This window comes from Schistocerca cancellata, chromosome 9 (genome assembly GCF_023864275.1).
Source record: "Schistocerca cancellata isolate TAMUIC-IGC-003103 chromosome 9, iqSchCanc2.1, whole genome shotgun sequence".
In the NCBI taxonomy this organism is placed as follows: Eukaryota; Metazoa; Arthropoda; class Insecta; order Orthoptera; family Acrididae; genus Schistocerca; species Schistocerca cancellata.
In genome coordinates, this window is record NC_064634.1 from 115,951,260 (window position 1) to 115,972,986 (window position 21,727).

The window sequence follows — 21,727 nt, forward strand, 5'->3', positions numbered from 1 at the left end:
GCGCTCATTAAGGCCCGGAAGCGCCGGGTGTAATGACCAAACGAGCGCCCGCTATCGGACCAGGGGTCGACTTCGCGCGGTCGATAGCTGAGCGAGTTAACCCTGGCGCGCCACGCTGCGCTCCGACCTTCACCCTGATACGGCCGGCGCACGCTGAGATTGCAGACGGGGCTGCTGGAACTTTGCTGGGGGTACGGTCCACGGTCGGTAGACCACAACGGGTGTTTCCGCGTTCACGGCACGGCTGGGCTGTGATGAGGGCTGCTTGCTTCAGAGGGCGAAGCGTCGGTTTTCGCTATGCTTCAGAAGACATACAGGCAGACGTATTTTAACGAGTTCAACCGCGACAGTGTAGGCAACCTAGTGATTGCTTCTAACAACGGCGGACAGGCTATCGGTCATCAAGTAGACCATGACACGCTCGAGGAACACTCTAAGGCACCTAGTGTTTTCACCCTCAAATAACTTTTGTCTCATTAGAGATGTTTAAAACTCCCTAGACGACCTGTGAATTGGGCTCCCCGTGGACGGTGGCGTAAACTTAGCAAATCGCTTGTCTCGGTGGCACCTGTTTTCTTGGAGAGTGTTGCAAACTTAGCGGCGGCGCGTTTTTCAGAGAGCTATTGCAACAGAAAAGAATCCGCAGGTGCAATGTGTTTTCGCTTTGTGATTAAATTTTCTGACCTACAAAGAGTTATATTGCTCAAATAAACTAGGGGACTTCGAAAAATATGTTACACATTATTATGAATAAAATTATGAGACCAAACCGTGTATAAATACGTATAAAATTCAGTTAGACTAAATGGATCTCAAATACGTCGCACGATTTATTTTTAATACCAATACAGTGTCGGGCTTCACATTTTCACCTTATGAAACGTAACGTCAGCATGGTAATTTCGGCTCGTGTAATTACTGCCTTGTAATTAGTTGTTATCCTCCACTTACATGATCGGTATTGATGCCACCGTAATTCTTGTTATGGTGTATAGGTCGTACAGGGAGCCATGGATACATTACTTATTTGTGCTCAACCCCGAATTGGCATCGTTATGGTCTCTACGACAGATATACCACCCAGTTTGTCTCTGTTTATTGCTAGTAGATGTAGCGTTTGTCGGTCGAAAGTAATGTTATTTTAAATATCGTTAACCATTTCACTGGTGGATGATGGTGCATTCATATGGTGCACCAAAACGGATGCCATTAATCGATATAAATGGGAAGCAGCCAAATGTACTGCCCTTCAGAACTGTGAAAGTACGAGGTGCATTCAAGTTCTAAGGCCTCCGATTTCTTTTCTCCGGACTGGAAAGAGATAGAAACATGCGCATTGTTTTAAAATGAGGCCGCGTTCATTATCAATACGTCCCAGAGTTGGCAGCACCGTACGGCAGATGGAATTTTACCGCCAGCGGCGAGAATGAGAACTGTTTTAAATACTTAAAAAGGCGACGTTTTCCTTACTTGAATAGCGTGCAATCATTCGTTTTCTGAATTTGCGTGGTGCGAAACCAATTGAAATTAATCGGCAGTTGAAGGAGACATGTGGTGATGGAGTTATGGATGTGTCGAAAGTGCGTTCGTGTGTGCGACAGTTTAATGAAGGCAGAACATCGTGTGACAACAAACCGAAACAACCTCGGGCTCGCACAAGCCGGTCTGACGACATGATCGAGAAAGTGGAGACAATTGTTTTGGGGGATCGCCGAATGACTTTTGAACAGATCGCCTCCAGAGTTGGCATTTCTGTGAGTTCTGTGCACACAATCCTGCATGATGACCTGAAAATGCGAAAAGTGTCATCCAGGTGGGTGCCACGAATGCTGACGGACGACCACACGGCTGCCCGTGTGGCATGTTGCCAAGCAATGTTGATGCGCAACGACAGCATGAATGAGACTTTCTTTTCGTCGGTTGTGACAATGGATGAGACGTGGATGCCATTTTTCAATCCAGAAACAAAGCGTCAGTCAGCTCAATCTAAGAACACAGATTCACCGCCACCAAAAAAATTTCGGGTAACCGCCAGTGCTGAAAAAATGATGGTGTCCATGTTCTGGGACAGCGAAGGCGGAATCCTTACCCATTGCGTTCCAAAGGGCAGTGCGGTAACAGGTGCATCCTACGAAAATGTTTTGAAGAACAAATTCCTTCCTGCACTGCAACAAAAACGTCCGGGAAGGGCTGCGAGTGTGCTGTTTCACCAAGACAACGCACCCGCACATCGAGCTAACGTTACGCAACAGTTTCTTCGTGATAACAACTTTGAAGTGATTCCTCATGCTCCCTACTCACCTGACCTGGCTCCTAGTGACTTTTGGCTTTTTCCAACAATGAAAGACACTCTTCGTGGCCGCACATTCACCAGTCGTGCTGCTATTGCCTCAGCGATTTTCCAGTGGTCAAAACATACTCCTAAAGAAGCCTTCGCCGCTGCCATGGAATCATGGCGTCAGCGTTGTGAAAAATGTGTTCGTCTGCAGGGCGATTACGTCGAGAAGTAACGCCAGTTTCATCGATTTCGGGTGAGTAGTTAATTAGAAAAAAAATCGGAGGCCTTAGAACTTGAATGCACCTCGTAGTAAAGGACTGTGCTATCTTCGCTTGCTACTGTCGTCACCCGAGCTAACAAATATCACAAGTGACGTGGCATAATTCCAAAGTCGCTGCTCCCTAGCTCGAGTGTAGGCCGACTTGGCGTTACTAATTCAGAGTATTGCCATATGCTCGTCATATGTTGCACGCAATGTGTCCCAGAACAAACCAAAGCGCTGAACGACTTTAAACCGCGCTAATTCAGCATTACATTTTAGTCAGCTTTCATGCCATCATAAGCTGTTTCGAGCTAGACAACAAGCCGCTGTTTGCTGTATACAACTTTTCTCTTTGAATTGCAGCCGCGCGGGATTAGCCGAGCGGTCTGAGGCGCTGCAGTCATGGATTGTGCGGCTGATCCCGGCGGAGGTTCGAGTCCTCCCTCGGGCGTGGGTGTGTGTGTTTGTCCTTAGGATAATTTAGGTTAAGTAGTGCGTAAGCTTAGGGACTGATGACCTTAGCAGTTAAGTCCCATAAGATTTCACACACATTTGAACATTTTTTTTGAAGTGCAGTAATTAAAAATAAAATTAGTAAATGTAATGTACCCATTGATCTATATTTGAACTCGTTATATGTTTCAATTTTTTGTTGTTATCGTATTTCATTCTGGTCGTAAACTGAAAGCGTATTCTGGCATCTCATTACTAGCTCCAACAGCTTTTCCCATAAGCAAAAGTCCTCACTCCATCTCCAGCACTACAGGACCATCTCTTGTTATTGACCCGTAAGACTTCGACAAATGACGGAATTTAATATTACGTGCCTCAAAAAATCAAAAGCATAAAATATTCAGCCGTCACAACGGCCCATGTAATTTGACGCTATTAACCAATATCATAACGTGTGGCTATAATTGTCTGAAGTCAAATGAGTGCTAATAAAAAATACCTGGCTGTTGCAATACTACCTTCATCTTAATTTGTTTACTTTATTTTTCAACAGTTCAATACTATGTTTATATTTACCTCTTTGACCGCTATAAGGACGTATGTGTCCCAAGATAGGCTATCAGGCAACTAGTGGGAATTTGTTGCATAGTATTGCTATGTATGAGTATCAGTGTCCTAGTACTAAGGGGAAGGCAGCTAATACTTTGTAGAATTCTTATAATTACAGACTACATTTGCAGATTGTTCTACCTTCGTGTTTCTTCGTAAACCCCCTGCACAGTATAACCATTTCGAATCAGTTTACGCCTGCAGTTAGTCAACCCAGTGAACAGGTTGGCAAAGCGCGCTGCTGTGATGCCTTCCTAGGGAATTCGTATCAGTGTATAGCACCCACTGATTGACAATTGTCACATCGCAAATGGTGTCCATATTCAGCACATGTTATGGGAGGTCCTCTATCCACTGATGTGTGTTTGTTTTCCGTATGTCTTATAGTATTTCAGCAATCGTCTTCAGAAATCCCGATGGGGCCTATGAATAAGCCCCTATGGCCCACCTCTCCACACATGGGGAAACGAAACAGCAGGAAATGTTTTTTTTTTCATGTTTTTACTTCTGTCTACAACTTAAAATAAATATACGTTAATGTCTTTCATTCAGAAAAAAATTGGTAGTTAAAGAGTTAGCACACGCCTTGTGTTGATACGGATATTTTGTTTGTCACATCAGATGTGGACGTGTGATATTGAGGTAGTCAGGTATTTAAAAATGTGGTCCTTCGTTAGTTATAAGTGACGTTGGTCAGGAGGGTTGCGCTTATTAGCGACTCGTGCTCCTGGCGCATAATTGGGAGAATGTTGAAAAGTGGGCATTTCTATGGACAGAAAGTAAGAACGTGGCCGTAACGTTAAAACTTTGCATGGGAGACAGAGATATTGGCAGTGTCAGACCACTTGCGAAATCGACTTGACCAGCAAACTTGTTCCTGTGGGAGTAGTGTACCTACGATAAATAAATTCTCTGAAGCTAATCGCAGAAGAAAGACCAACAGTTTTCGGGGTGTTACAAGAGTCCACTCGTAGATGCATCATGTTAGAGATGAGATGCACCGTGCGGCCATCTCCGTGAAGCATGGACCTACGTTTCCGACGCCAGATCCGTGCATCACGAACGTCACTGTTGCCGCAGAGAGCAACGTTGTCGTTTGCAGCTAAACTCTCCATGTGTAGTAAAACGCTACCACAATTGTTCGTCTTTCTTCTCCTGCGCTCATCGGTCTTCTATGCATTGTATCATAATAACTTTTGCACTGAAATGCATTAAGAATACCCCGTCAGTCTAAAAGGTGTAAAGATTGGATTAATGAAAAGTAGAGAATAGAAGAGAGTAGTTTAAATTCTTCAGATGTTCTAGATTGTCTCTCCCCACTTCAAAAGAACGCTCGTACAACTACTTGAAACTGTCAGAAAAGTCATTATTTAGGATGTTGTTCAACTTGCGCGTCACATTCGGTTGAATGTCGGTTATATCTTCGAAGCGTTGACCCTTCATGTGAATTCCTGCAATGTATAGTTTTGTGGTAGGCTCGTAAGGATAATATCAAGTCTCGAGACTCGTGATAATTTTTTACAGTACCCATTTTGCACCCATTTTGCAGTTGAACAAGTCGCGGCAGACATCCGCACGTTTTTCCCCTACTTTCTTGTTTATTTTTTTATTTTGTTTGTTTGGGAGGGGATGGATTCAAGTTTTGTGGAGATAACATTGGACATAGTTTCACTTCTTCATAACATTCTGGAAAACATCTTGAACACTCGATTTAGAGGTTGTTGCGTTATGTGACACAGCTACGTTGAAACATTGTCGCCGCCCGTCCACTATTTACCACAGCCTGCTCACAATTGACTGGTCGGATGCACGTCAGTTGTTTACAGTTGTTAGTTCAAACATCCACCGTAGTTTCTGCGCTGACATCCCTTGTACGCCAGGAATAAAATAAGTCACGGAACTTTTTGGACGGACGGTGTAAAAGCAGGTTTTACCAGGATTCCTGTGTTATAATTCCTTTACAATGATCAGACTAAATAATAGATTGCGTGTTACTATCCTCGCCCATCTGTCAGCCATGGAATCAATCTACGACACCGTATTGCTGTTTAGCCCTACAAGTGGAATCGAACCAATACCCTTCAATCCAGGGCATTTCTGTTTCGATTAATATGTGTAGTTAGCCTTTCATATGAGTAACATTCAGTCTGGCGACCGAATTTTATGCAGTCTTTTGAGGTAGCTATACAGGTACAGTTACTAGTCGTAATGAGTCATGCATTGATACAGTTCTAGAAACTAATGCCCTGTTGACGCAATAATTCTCTCTTGGCACTAGCCTTTCGTTTCAGTTCCAAGTAGCCTAACTGTCACATCATATCCTCTTCTCAGTGTCTTCCCAGCAGTTTTTTCCTGCACCGTAGTAGTCCTTCCTTTCACACTAGTCTCCCTCTAGAATGTTAATGACGATAATGTTGTGTCTTATTACATGTCCAGTAGATTTTATTTTTCTCCTTTCCATCTCATTAAATGATCTTCCCTCTTCGTCCACTTCCCTTAACACATCCAGGACGGTGCTTCTTTCCGTCCAAGTTGTTCCGCCACATCTACATTTGGGTAGTTTCAAGTCGATTCCTTTCCAATTTATGCAGAGTCCAACTTGGAGTTTCATAGAGCACTGTACTTCATGCAAACGATTTTGCAAATGATTTTCTGACATCTGTACAATGTGGAAGAAATATACACGGCCAAACTTTCAGGAAACATTTCTCAAATGTAGAGGAAGAAAATATGTTACATGGACATGGTACCGGAAACGCTTTACTTACATGTTAGAGTTTATTTCTTAGTTCTCTTCATGATAACATTAATCACAGGAAATACACAGAAACATAACGTATCAGTACCACATAAAACGTATTCTAACATAAGGTGTTCAACATACTCTCTTGGTTACGATATGAAAGACTTTTCTAGGTGAAATTTTCACAGTGTCCCCATTGGCAAGGACACGTGCAAAAACCCGCCAACGTTTTTAATCTCTCAGCGCTGATGATGTATCGTGGGTAACCACATAATCAACAAATGCTTTCTGTGAACCTTGTACTGTGTGAAGAAAACGGTTCTAGGAGATCTACTTCGCCTAATTCTGACCGCGAATTTCGATTGCTTAAAATCAAAAGAAATCCGTTTTACTTCCTAACAGAACGAATGTAACCACCTCATAATTTGGCAACAAACGTCAGAAGAACACGTTACACGCAAACTCCCGCAAATAAATTCAGAATAATTAAGGGAACGACTATAACTTTTCGATGTTCCTGAGCCACAGACATATAGCGATTTTGAAAAAATACACTGCCATTTGATCGTTGAATTTCTTTATATTTCTTGTGTACAATACAGATTTCGGTTTCTACGCCTTTATCAAGAACAATGAGTTCCTTCAAATGGTTCAAATGGTTCTGAGCACTATGGGACTTAACATCTGTGGTCATCAGTCCCATAGAACTTAGAACTACTTAAACCTAACTAACCTAAGGACATCACACACATCCATGCCCGAGGCAAAATTCGAACCTGCGACCGTAGCGGTCGCGCGGTTCCAGACTGTAGCGCCTAGAACCGCTCGGCCACTCCGGCCGGCATATATAGTAACAACTACCATTAACGGTGGGCTCAACAATATCAACACTGATTTACGAACTCACTGTATTGAAGCTACCTTTACTTTTAAGGAAAATAAATGCCGGCAGCTGTGGAGGAGAGGTTCTAGGCGCTTCAGTCCCGAACCGCGCTGCTGCTACGGTCGCAAGTTCGAATTCTGCCTCGGGCACGGATGTGTGTGAAATCCTTAGGTTAGTTAGGTTTAAGTAGTTCTAAGTTCTATGGGACTGATGACCTCAAATGTCAAGTCCCGTAGTGCTTAGAGCCATTTGAACCATTTTTGAAAATAAATATTGACAAAACTTAGTTACAAAAGAAAAAGAAATTACAATTGAAATAGTTTGAAATGCTTTGAGAATTTATAGGCGGATAGCGCTTGGCATTGCAGCTTATTTTGTAGACGATGCTTCGTGACGTCAGCGGTAGCTCGTTGGTACTGACGGCCTAATTCTTAGGATTCAATTGGCCATGAAGCTGCTATGGATACAGACTACACCATGAAATAACATTAACCTACTTGGCGTTTCTGTGTAGATCCAGCTTCGTATGTGCGCGATTACAACGTTCCGCACACACACGTTTCTGTTTCTAATGTTCCGAACGCAGTTTTAAAACAGTCTAGTGTTCAGTTCCATCCGCTGATTGCGATTGCAATATTCCAGTCCGTACTCTTTTAGCAATCACGAACACGAATTTACAGTTCTGGCAAAAAGTGTCGCACGATACCGTCAGATTGCATCTCCACAGCGACAGTTAACCTGCTCAGTAAGTTGTGCACGAGATAGTAACTCGGAAGTATATTAGTTAGTGCAGTGCAGTTTTCTCAACGACAATCACTTTCCATTCCCGGAACCATTGCCGCTACTGTTCGTAGTACTCCACGAAACTCACGGCGCTAACGCAGTCTAAACATTTTGTTCCATAGCGTCTACGTTAAGGTTTAGTTTAAGCTGTGACTGAAAATAATAATAAACCGACCATGCATTTCTTTTCGTGTGAGTCTGCCTTGCACGGTTGCACCATATAAGCCGCGCTCGCCACAACACTCCACACCTTCTGACTGTCGGCATCGTCCAACTTGTAACACGCCCGGGAGTACAAATGGGGGTGAGGGACTCTCAAACTGTTACTGTTTCCGCTTTTCTTGACCGTGCTCCCTATCCACACCACGTACTTGGTAATCCCGCGGCGGTCGTACTGTTCTGCTTCACACTGCTGCCGGTTTGCCTGAAATTATCTATCGAGATATGCAAGCGGGTTTAGGGAAGCCACTCAACGTTAAAATACAACACTGTCCTATGTCTGGTATGAACATCTATATTCTGAGATGATATGGAAACTACAGGTCCCACTGTTTACACTTTAAATCGTAAATGTTATCCCAATTAACAATCTTGATGATTGTTGTTGTTATTGTTGTTGTCTTCAGTTCTGAGACTGGTTTGATGCAGCTCTCCATGCTACTCTATCCTGTGCAAGCTGCTTCAGCTCCCAGTACTTACTGCAACCTAAATCCTTCTGAATCTGCTTAGTGTATTCATCTCTTGGTCTCCCTCTACGAGTTTTACCCTCCACGCTGCCCTCCAATGCTAAATTGGTGATCCCTTGATGCCTCAGAACAAGTCCTACCAACCGATCCCTTCTTCTTGTCAAGTTGTGCCACAAACTCCTCTTCTCCCCAATTCTATTCAATACCTCCTCATTAGTTATGTGATCTACCCATCTAATCTTCAGCATTCTTCTGTAGCACCACATTTCGAAAGCTTCTATTCTCTTCTTGTCCAAACTATTTATCATCCATGTTTCACTTCCATACATGGCTACACTCCATACAAATACTTTTAGAAACGACTTCCTTACATTTAAATCTATACTCGATGTTAACAAATTTCTCTTCTTCAGAAACGCTTTCCTTGCCATTGCCAGTCTACATTTTATATCCACTCTACTTCGACCATCATCAGTTATATTGCTCCCCAAATAGCAAAACTCCTTTACTACTTTAAGTGACTCATTTCCTAATCTAATTCCCTCAGCATCACCCGACTTAATTTCACTACATTCCATTATCCTAGTTTTGCTTTTGTTGATGTTCATCTTATATCCTCCTTTCAAGACACTGTCCATTTCGTTCAACTGCTCTTCCAAGTCCTTTGCTGATTGGAATTATTATATTCATCTTGAAGTCTGAGGGTATTTCGCCTGTTTCATACATCTTGCTCACCAGATGGTAGAGTTTTGTCAGGACTGTCTCTCCCAAGGCAGTCAGTAGTTCCAATGGAATGTTGTCTACTCCGGGGGCCTTGTTTCGACTCAGGTCTTTCAGTGCTCTGTCAAACTCTTCACGCAGTATCGTATCTCCCATTTCATCTTCATCTACATCCCCTTCCATTTCCATAATATTGTCCTCAAGTACATCGCCCTTGTATAGACCCTCTATATACTCCTTCCACCTTTCTGCTTTCCCTTCTTTGCTTATAACTGGGTTTCCATCTGAGCTCTTGATATTCATACAAGTGGTTCTCTTTTCTCCAAAGGTCTATTTAATTTTCCTGTAGGCAGTATCTATCTTACCCCTAGTGAGATAAGCCTCTACATCCTTACATTTGTCCTCTAGCCATCCCTGCTTAGCCATTTTGCACTTCCTGTCGATCTCATTTTTCAGACGTTTGTATTCCTTTTTGCCTGCTTCATTTACTGCATTTTTATATTTTCTCCTTTCATCAATTAAATTCAATATTTCTCCTGTTACCCAGGGATTTCCACTAGCCCTCGTCTTTTTACCTGCTTGATCCTCTGCTGCCTTCACTACTTCATACCTCAAAGCTACCCATTCTTCTTCTACTGTATTTCTCCCCCCCCCCCCCAATTCCTCTCCAATTGTTCCCTTATGCTCTCCCTGAAACTCTGTACAACCTCTGGTTCTTTCAGTTTATCCAGGTCCCATTTCCTTAAGTTCCCACCTTTTTGCAGTTTCTTCAGTTTTAACCTACAGGTCATAACCAATAGATTGTGGTCAGAGTCCACATCTGCCCCTGGAAATGTCTTACAATTTAAAACCTGGTTCCTAAATCTCTGTCTTACCATTATATAATCTATCTGATACCTTTTAGTATCTCCAGGGTTCTTCCATGTATACAACCTTCCTTCATGATTCTTAAACCAAGTGTTAGCTATGATTAAGTTGTGCTCTGTGCAAAATTCTACCAGGCGGCTTCCTCTTTCATTTCTTAGCCCCAATCCATATTGACCTACTACGTTTCCTTCTCTCCCTTTTCCTACACTCGAATTCCAGTCACCCATGACTATTAAATTTTCATCTCTCTTCCCTATCTGAATAATTTCTTTTATTTCATCATACATTTCTTCAATTTCTTCGTCATCCGCAGAGCTAGTTGGCATATAAACTTGTACTACTGTAGTAGGTGTGGGCTTTGTATCTATCTTGGCCACAATAATGCGTTCACTATGCTGTTTGTAGTAGCTTACCTGCATTCCTATTTTCCTATTCATTATTAAAGCTACTCCTGCATTACCCCTATTTGATTTTGTGTTTATAACCCTGTAGGCACCTGACCAGAAGGCTTGTTCCTCCTGCCACCGAACTTCACTAATTCTCACTATATCTAACTTTAACCTATCCATTTCCCTTTTTAAATTTTCTAACCTACCTGCCCGATTAAGGGATCTGACTTTCCACACTCCGATCCGTAGAACGCCAGTTTACTTGCTCCTGATAATGAGAATAATATAATAATTCTAATCCCAAAGAAAGCAGGTGTTGACAGATGTGAAAAATATCGAACAATCAGTTTAATAAGCCACAGCTGCAAAATACTAACACGTATTCTTTACAGACGAATGGAAAAACTAGTAGAAGCTGACCTCGGGGAAGATCAGTTTGGATTCCGTACAAATACTGGAACACGTGAGGCAATACTGAACTTACGACTTATCTTAGAAGAAATATTAAGGAATGGCAAACCTACGTTTATAGCATTTGTAGACTTAGAGAAAGCTTTTTACAATGTTGACTGGAATACTCTCTTTCAAATTCTAAAGGTTGCAGTGGTAAAATACTGGGAGCGAAAGGCTATTTACAATTTGTACAAAAACCAGGTGGCAGTTATAAGAGTCGAGGGGCATGAAAGGGAAGCAGTGGTTGGGAAGGGAGTAAGACAGGTTTGTAGCCTCTCCCCGATGTTATTCAGTCTGTATATTGAGCAAGAAGTAAAGGAAACAAAAGAAAAATTCGGAAAGGTATTAAAATCCATGGAGAAGAAATAAAAACTTTGAGGTTCGCCGATGACATTGTAATTCTGTCAGAGACAGCAAAGCACTTGGAAGAGCAGTTGAATGGAATGGTCAGTGTCTTGAAAGGAGGATATAAGATGAACATCAACAAAAGCAAAACTAGGATAATGGAATGCAGTCGAACTAAGTCGGGTGATGCTGAGTGAATTAGATTAGGAAATGAGACACTTAAAGTAGTAAAGGAGTTTTGCTATTTGGGGAGCAAAATAACTGATGATGGTCGAAGTAGAGAGGATATAAAATGTAGACTGGCAATGGCAAGGAAAGCGTTTCTGAAGAACAGAAATTTGTTAATATCGAGTATAGATTTAAGTGTCAGGAAGTCATTTCTGAAAGTATTTGTATGGAGTGTAGCCATGTATGGAAGTGAAACATGGACGATAAATATTTTGGACAAGAAGAGAATAGAAGCTTTCGAAATGTGGTGCTAAAGAAGAATGCTGAAGATTAGATGGGTAGATCACACAACTAATGAGGAAGTACTGAATAGTATTGGGGAGAATAGAAGTTTGTGGCACAACTTGACCAGAAGAAAGGATCGGTTGGTAGGACATGTTCTGAGGCATCAAGGGATCACCAATTTAGTATTGGAGGGCAGTGTGGAGGGTAAAAATCGTAGAGGGAGACCAAGAGATGAATACACTAAGCAGATTCAGAAGGATGTAGGTTGCAGTAGGTACTGGGAGGTGAAGAAGCTTGCACAGGATAGAGTAGCATGGAGAGCTGCAGTTTCTTCAGTTTTATTCTACAGTTCATAACCAATAGATTGTGGACAGAGTCCACATCTGCTCCTGGAAATGTCTTACAATTTAAAACCTGGTTCCTAAATCTCTGTCTTACCATTATATAATCTATATGAAACCTTTTAGTAGCTCCAGGGTTCTTCCAAGTATACAACCATGTTTCATGATTCTTGAACCAAGTATAAGCTATGATTATGTTATGCTCTGTGCAAAATTCTACCAGACGGCTTCTTCTTTCATTTCTCTCCCCCAATCCATACTCACCCACTATGTTTCCTTCTCTCCCTTTTCCTACACTCGAATTCCAGTCACCCATGACTATTAAATTTTCGTCTCCCTTCACTACCTGAATAATTTCTTTTGTCTCATCATACCTTTCATCATCTGCAGAGCTAGTTGGCATATAAGGAGGAGGAGGAGGAAATTAGTGTTTAACGTCCCGTCGACAACGAGGTCATTAGAGACGGAGCGCAAGCTCAGGTGAGGGAAGGATGGGGAAGGAAATCGGCCGTGCCCTTTCAAAGGAACCATCCCGGCATTTGCCTGAAGCGATTTAGGGAAATCACGGAAGACCTAAATCAGGATGGCCGGAGACGGGATTGAACCGTCGTCCTCCCGAATGCTAGTCCAGTGTGCTAACCACTGCGCCACCTCGCTCGGTCTAGTTGGCATATAAACTTGTACTACTGTAGTAGGCATGGATGTCAGAAAATCATTTGCAAAATCGTTTGCATGAAGTACAGTGCTCTATGAAACTCCAAGTTGGACTCTGCATAAATTGGAAAGGAATCGACTTGAAACTACCCAGTTGTAGATGTTCACTATGCTGTTTGTAGTAGCTTACCCGCACTTACTTCACTAATTCCCACTATATCTAACTTTAACCTATCCATTTCCCTTTTTAAATATTCTAACCTACCTGCCCGATTAAGGGATCTGACATTCCACGCTCCCATCCGTAGAACGCCAGTTTTCTTTCTCCTGATAACGACGTCCTCTTGAGTAGTCCCCGCCCGGAGATCCAAATGGGGGACTATTTTACCTCCGGAATATTTTACCCAAGAGGACGCCATCATCATTAACCATACAGTAGAGCTGCATGCCCTCGGGAAAAATGACGGCTGTAGTTTCCCCTTGCTTTCAGCCGTTCGCAGTACCAGCACAGCAAGGCCGTTTTGGTTAGTGTTGCAAGGCCAGATCAGTCAATCATTCAGACTGTTGCCCCTGCAACTACTGAAAAGGCTGCTGCCCCTTTTCAGGAACCTCACGTTTGTCTGGCCTCTCAACAGATACCCCTCCGTTCTGGTTGCACCTACGGTACGGCCATCTGTATCGCTAAGGCACGCAAGCCTCCTCACCAACGGCAAGGTCCATGATTCATGGGGGTAGGATCTTGATGATTAACAGTCCAAAATATCATTCGGGCGAGCGTACGCGTGATCGACTCGACACGGGTGATTGTTGATGATGCGGAAGCCGAATAATCGAACGAAAGTTCTTACGCTCGTCACACGTACAGGTATCTGGTAATAGTACTCCTTGTCACTAGTAATGATATAACACTGTTCGTAAAGTTAATTTTTCAGTTCTCAGTTCTCACTTGTACGAGCGTGCGCGTAACCGTCGCGGCGCGGCTGATTGTTGATGATGCGGAAACGCGGTGACCGAACGCACGTCCTCACGCTCGCTACAAGACACTGGCACTTGACTGCACTCGTTTATGGTAACTAATTTCTACTGATTCACATCAGTTCATTCTGAGAGGCCGAACACGGCGCGGATGATTGATACTGAGCGACACGCAACGAGAGGATACACAAATATATTTTCGGCGGCACTGCTCATTTTTAATTACATCTTGATGCACTTTCCTCCGAATTACTTCGATATTTAATCACTTTACTGTAATAGCACTTGTAGCAACACTTCAATGCATCTTAAATGCAGAGCTACACGCTACACAACACCTTCGTGTCCCGTGCTCGACTCTCTAGACGCGGCTGCCCGCAAAGATACTCCACAACTAAACCAGCGATATGACAGTACACTTACAAACTGCAACTGTCGATATCGCTGTCGATCTCAGTTCATACAACAATGATGCGTATTACATTTAGTTTTACACAGCGCATTACACATAATAATCACAAAGAAAATGAAAGATCCATTGAAACCTTAGCATACTCAGTTAAAATAAGGTTCATGTAGGAATACAAATAAAGCAAAACTGTGTAACATTTCATATTACAGAAAGAAAATATTCTAGACCACCAAACATGTATGTACAGAGCAACTGAATCAGAATAAAGAAAGAAAGAAGAAAAAATTCATCCGCAGTAATTAGCAATATCTTCACAGCCCGTATTATGTGTGACCGTTAGGGTGTCATGTTCTTCCACGCAGGCTCAACGAAGAAACTTACCATGTTTCCTTATAGTCTACTCTACCTATCCTGTTAGAACATATGCCTTTAAATGTGTGACAAAACATGTATTTCATGAACGAGGAAGTTCCTCCTCATTTCAGTATTTCTGTTCGTAGGCTACAGAGTCCGTCGTGATAGGTAGAGGTGAAGCGGTTTCTTGGCCTCCAGCAACTCTAGACCTAAACCTACCAGACTTTTATTTGTGAGGACATTCGAAAACTGTTGTGCACGGAACCCCGGTCCAAGATGTACAGGGTCTTATCACCCGTAATGTGGAAAGCTGTGAAACAATACGCAATTCTCTAGGGATTTATCAGAGCGTCGGGGATTCAATGCGAGGGTAGGTTTTGTGCTTGCTAACGAAGGTCATTTTGAACATTTGATTTAGGAAAGTGTTTCATGCTGTAACCAAGAGGGTATGTTGAACATTTCATGTAAGAAGACGATTCATGCGATAATGGTACTTCTGTTTGTGTGTGATGCCATGATTAATGCGAGTATGAAGAGAAGTAGAAAATGAGCTCTAACATGGAAATAAAGCGTGTCCATATAACCATATAACACTTTTTTTCCTCTGTGTGTGAGAAATGTTTCCTGGAAGTTTGGCAATACCTTTTTGTTACACCCTCTATTCATATACTTGCTCGTTTTCTCAGTCTTAAATGCCTGTTTCGATAATGCAACCTTTCTCTTCACTTCCATTATGCATCTCTCTGATCACTACCGACACGGCCAATTTTTATAGTTCTTTCAATTTTTTCCGTATTTTTCTATACTACGTACCATTAACTCATGAGCAACTAATAACTAACCACTAAACTAAATAACCACTAACCACTAGCAGATACCGAAAGAAGGCCTGTATCGTAGGCCAAATTTGGAAGACCAACCTTCCGAAGCCAGTCGCCTTTAGTAAAGGACGGCATGGTAGAGACTAATGGTAATTACTGAAATACAAAGGGCGTTCAATAATTAATTCGACACATTTTTTTCTGAAAGCGGCTTTATTTTTATTCAGAATTCCGATGCACCATACTATTCCCCACTATTTTGGTTACCAAACCGTATTTTTCGGCCGCGCGGGATAGCCGATCGCTCTGAGGCGTCTTGTCACGGCCCGCGCGGCTCTCCCCGTCCGAGGTTCGAGTCCTTCCTCGGGCATGGGCGTGTGTGTTGTCCTTAGCGTAAGTTAGATTAAGTAGTGTGCGAGCTTAGAGACGGATGACCTCAGCAGTTTTTCCCCATAAAACCTTACCACAAATTTCCAATGTTTTCCGTATTTTTCAACATAATTTATGTTCACTGCGACGGCCTTACGCCATCTTACTGGTCGACGTCGGAACCATCTTCTTGCTGCATCAATAACCTCCTCATCATCCGTGTACTGTTTCCAGTGGATTGTATCCTTCATTGGGCAAAACAGATCGAAGTATTACGATCAGAGATCCAGGCTGTAGGCTGGTTGAGAAAGAACAATCCAATAAAGTTTTGTGAGCTCCTCTTGGATATTCAGACTTCTGAGAGGACTTGCGTGGAGAAGCAGAAAGTCGTTTGCTTTCTTGTGGAGACGAACACGCTGAAGCCGTTTCTTGAATTTCCTGATAGTAGCGCAGTAAAAAAAAAAAGTTCAAATGTGTGTGAAATGTTATGGGACTTAACTGAGGTCATCAGTCCCTAAGCTTACACACCACTTAACCTTAATTATCCTAAGGACAAACACACACACCCACGCCCGAGGGAGGACTCGAACCTCCGCCGGGACTAGCCGCACAGGTAGCGCAATAAACTTCAGAGTTGATCGTTTCACTGTGAGGGAGGACATAAAACATAATAACCGCTTCAGAGTTCCAGTGATGGTGATCCGTCGATCACCTCGAATCAGAGTGTCCTCACGTTCCAGCATTTCGCAGGAACCACAGTTGTTTGCGGTCGGCCGGTACGCGGCAGATGGGATAGGTTTGCGCAACAATGTTACGAAGGTGACAGATGCTTCCACCAACGACTCACCGTGCTTTTGTTCGTAGCCAGCTTTTCGTAGACATTCTTCAAGCGCCGAAGAATATCTGCGATGCTATGGTTTTCCGACAAAAGTAACTCAATGACAGTTCTCTCCTCCGGATTCACCTCCATTACAGACGCCTGTGTATAGTGAGGCTACCTGTCGGAACTTGATGAAACTATGGGGGCTCAAGCGGGAATGTTCCACGATGTCACATAACGGATTCAGAATTTTTTCGACCGATACTGGTTGAGAAACAAACATGGTGCATTACATATTGAAAGCCAATCGCAGTTTTCTTTCTTTTGCTAATGGAAACCAGTGCTCGTACCACAGTTAGGTACGTGTTTTTGTCAAGCCCGATCACCTCTGCAGTCACCCAGCGGGAGCGCTCTGGTTGCTGAGACGGCAGTCCCGGTCGCCTGTCCCGCCCTGGGGTGTCATGGCGTGCATGCTCCCCGGCCCACGAGGTGATCGAGTTACCAGATCCCGCATCGCAGGTCCCGGGCCCCCGCTCCCGGCTGAGTCACGGCCCCCAGGGCGCGCCGCCCCCTGACCCAATCACGCAGACAGCCCGCCCCCGAACCGGGTCACCACGCCCGCCAGCTCCACCGTTTAGCAGCCGCCTCCACCGGCCCAAGCGCGCTCCCGTTCTTCTCGACGTCATCGTATCGTATTGATCCGCATCAGTCTCACGCCGTCTTGCCCACCTCTAAAGCTACCTTCATATAGTTTTGCGAAACGCGTGATACGTTGCTGGTCGCTAAAAGTACAACACCACGAACGTGAAATGCCACAGACGTTTACTTGGCTTGAAGTGAATTAAATTGTGGGGTATATAAATGATAAGGTAGAGGTAAAACCTTCCACAGCTCATATACGCACATCAACAAAAGTTCTGCAGGACCACAATACGTCATGTGGGAGCGCTCCTATCGCAACTGTTCCTGTACCGATCGGAAGGTCATTATTTGTATAAAATTTTGGTGGGTGTTATATACCCCAACTATATCCAGAGGTGGGGTTGGGAACGACAAAACGTGGTAAGTGAAGATATACGACAACGACTTATATTAGAGTGAAATACACTCCTGGAAATGGAAAAACGAACACATTGACACCGGTGTGTCAGACCCACCATACTTGCTCCGGACACTGCGAGAGGGCTGTACAAGCAATGATCACACGCACGGCACAGCGGACACACCAGGAACTGCGGTGTTGGCCGTCGAATGGCGCTAGCTGCGCAGCATTTGTGCACCGCCGCCGTCAGTGTCAGCCAGTTTGCCGTGGCATACGGAGCTCCATCGCAGTCTTTAACACTGGTAGCATGCCGCGACAGCGTGGACGTGAACCGTATGTGCAGTTGACGGACTTTGAGCGAGGGCGTATAGTGGGCATGCGGGAGGCCGGGTGGACGTACCGCCGAATTGTTCAACACGTGGGGCGTGAGGTCTCCACAGTACATCGATGTTGTCGCCAGTGGTCGGCGGAAGGTGCACGTGCCCGTCGACCTGGGACCGGACCGCAGCGACGCACGGATGCACGCCAAGACCGTAGGATCCTACGCAGTGCCGTAGGGGACCGCACCGCCACTTCCCAGCAAATTAGGGACACTGTTGCTCCTGGGGTATCGGCGAGGACCATTCGCAACCGTCTCCATGAAGCTGGGCTACGGTCCCGCACACCGTTAGGCCGTCTTCCGCTCACGCCCCAACATCGTGCAGCCCGCCTCCAGTGGTGTCGCGACAGGCGTGAATGGAGGGACGAATGGAGACGTGTCGTCTTCAGCGATGAGACTCGCTTCTGCCTTGGTGCCAATGATGGTCGTATGCGTGTTTGGCGCCGTGCAGGTGAGCGCCACAATCAGGACTGCATACGACCGAGGCACACAGGGCCAACACCCGGCATCATGGTGTGGGGAGCGATCTCCTACACTGGCCGTACACCACTGGTGATCGTCGAGGGGACACTGAATAGTGCACGGTACATCCAAACCGTCATCGAACCCATCGTTTTACCATTCCTAGACCGGCAAGGGAACTTGCTGTTCCAACAGGACAATGCACGTCCGCATGTATCCCGTGCCACCCAACGTGCTCTAGAAGGTGTAAGTCAACTACCCTGGCCAGCAAGATCTCCGGATCTGTCCCCCATTGAGCATGTTTGGGACTGGATGAAGCGTCGTCTCACGCGGTCTGCACGTCCAGCACGAACGCTGGTCCAACTGAGGCGCCAGGTGGAAATGGCATGGCAAGCCGTTCCACAGGACTACATCCAGCATCTCTACGATCGTCTCCATGGGAGAATAGCAGCCTGCATTGCTGCGAAAGTTGGATATACACTGTACTAGTGCCGACATTGTGCATGCTCTGTTGCCTGTGTCTATGTGCATGTGGTTCTGTCAGTGAGATCATGTGATGTATCTGACCCCAGGAATGTGTCAATAAAGTTTCCTCTTCCTGGGATAATGAATTCACGGTGTTCTTATTTCAATTTCCAGGAGTGTACATGGTTTTCTCGGTCGGGCTGTTGCGGTCGTGTATGGGGAGGGGGCTGTAGGTCTGCAGGGACAGTGACTAAACGGCGTACATCTGCAGTGCCTGAAGGAAAACTCACATTTACTGTGACATAAGACATCCCCAGCACCACTATGGCTGAATGTTTGGAATGAAACAGCGTAACGCAAACGCATATCTCAGGAACGCCTGGAGGAATTTCAACAAAATATTATATAATCGTGTGTGTATGTGTGTGTGAAATATATCTTAGAAATTCCTCCATATACTACTGGCCACTAAAATTGCTACACCACGAAGATGACGTGCTACAGACGCGAAATTTAACCGATGGGAAGAAGATACTGTGATACGCAAATAATTAGCTTTTCAGAGCATTCACACAACGTTGGCGCCGGTGGCCACACCTACAACGTGCTGACATGAGGAAAGTTTCCAACCTATTTCTCAACACAAACAGCAGTTGACCGGCGTTGCCTGGTGAAACGTTGTTGTGATTCCTCGTGTAAGAAGGAGAAATGCCTACCATCACGTTTCCGACTTTGATAAAAGTCGGATCGTAGCCTATCGCGATTGCGGTTTATCGTATCGCGACACTGCTGCTCGCGTTGCTCGACATCCAATGACTATTATCAGAATATGGAATCGGTGGGTTCAGGAGGGTAACACGGAACGCCGTGCTGGATCCCAACGGCCTCGCATCACTAGCAGTCGAGATGACAGGCATCTTATCCGCATGGCTGTAACGGATCGTGCAGCCACGTCTCGATCCCTGAGTCAACAGATGGGGACGTTTGCAAGACAATAACCATCTGCACGAACCGTTGACGACGTTTGCAGCAGCATGGACTATCTGCTCAAAAAATGGTTCAAATGGCTCTGGGCACTATGGGACTTAACATCTGTGGTCATCAGTCCCCTAGAACTTAGAACTGCTTAAACCTAACTAACCATAGGACATCAAACACATCCATGCCCGAGGCAGAATTCGAACCTGCGACCATAGCAGTCGCGCGGTTCCGGACTGAAGCACCTAGAACCGCTAGACCACCGCGGCCGCCGTAACTATCAGCTCGGAACCATGGCTGCGGTTACCCTTTACGCTGCATCACAGACAGGAGTGCCTGCGATGGTGTACTCAACGACGAACCTGGGTGCGCGAATGACAAAACGTCACTTTTTCGGATGAATCCAGGTTCTGTTTAGAGCATCATGATGGTCGCATCAGTGTTTGGCGACATCGCGGTGAACGCACATTGGAAGCGTGTATTCGTCATCGCCACCCGGCGTATCATGTATCACCCGGGGTGATAGTATGGGGTGCCATTGATTACACGTCTCGGTCACCTCTTGTTCGCATTGACGGCACTTTGAACAGTGGACGTTACATTTCAGATGTGGCTCTACCGTTCATTCGATCCCTGCGAAACACTACATTTCAGCAGGATAATGCACGACCGTTTGTGTACGGGCCTTTCTGGATACAGAAAATGTTCGACTGCTGCCCTGGTCAGCACATTCTCCAGATCTCTCACCAACTGAAAATGTCTGGTCAATGGTGGCCGAGCAACTGGCTCGTCACAATACGCAAGTCAGTACTCTTGATGAACTGTGGTATCGTGTTGAAGCTGCATGGGCAGCTGTACCTGTACACGCATCCAAGACCTTTTTGACTCAATGTCCGGTCGTATCAAGGCCGTTATTACGGCCAGAGGTCGTTGTTCTGGGTACTGATGTCTCAGAATCTATGCACCCAAATTGCGTGAAAATGGAATTACATGTCAGTTCTAGTATAATATATTTGCCCAATGAATACCCGTTTATCATCTGCATTTCTTCTTGGTGTAGCAATGTTAATGGCCAGTAGTGTATATAGTATTTCCATTAAAATACTGTGATAGTACCTCTAGTACCGCTATGGGTGGAGGTGACGATGAGATGGGATGACATGTAGAAACGTCCGGAAACGACCTTTTGGCGTTTCTTTCTGGTAACTAGTTCACTTGGAATGCTGTAAAAGTACGTAGCGCTACCCGTATCCTATTTACGTTGTTCAATGAATCAACCACATAGCGTTTCGGGGACAAAGACCATGCCTCGGGCATGGATGTGTGTGATGTCCTTAGGTTAGTTAGGTTTAAGCAGTTCTAAGTTCTAGGGGACTGATGACCACAGATGTTAAGTCCCATAGTGCCCAGAGCCATTTGAACCATTTTTTTGAGCTGATAGTCCATGCTGCTGCAAACGTCGTCAACTGTTCGTGCAGATGGTTATTGTCTTGCAAACGTCCCCATCTGTTGACTCAGGGATCGAGACGTGGCTGCACGATCCGTTACAACCATGCGGATAAGATGCCTGTCATCTCGACTGCTAGTGATGCGAGGCCGTTGGGATCCAGCACGGCGTTCCGTGTTACCCTCCTGAACCCACCGATTCCATGGCACAGTACCACACACACATTTAACGTCCTGTCCAGAGTCGAGCGGTGTAAAAAAGTGGAGAATCAGACACATGCCAGC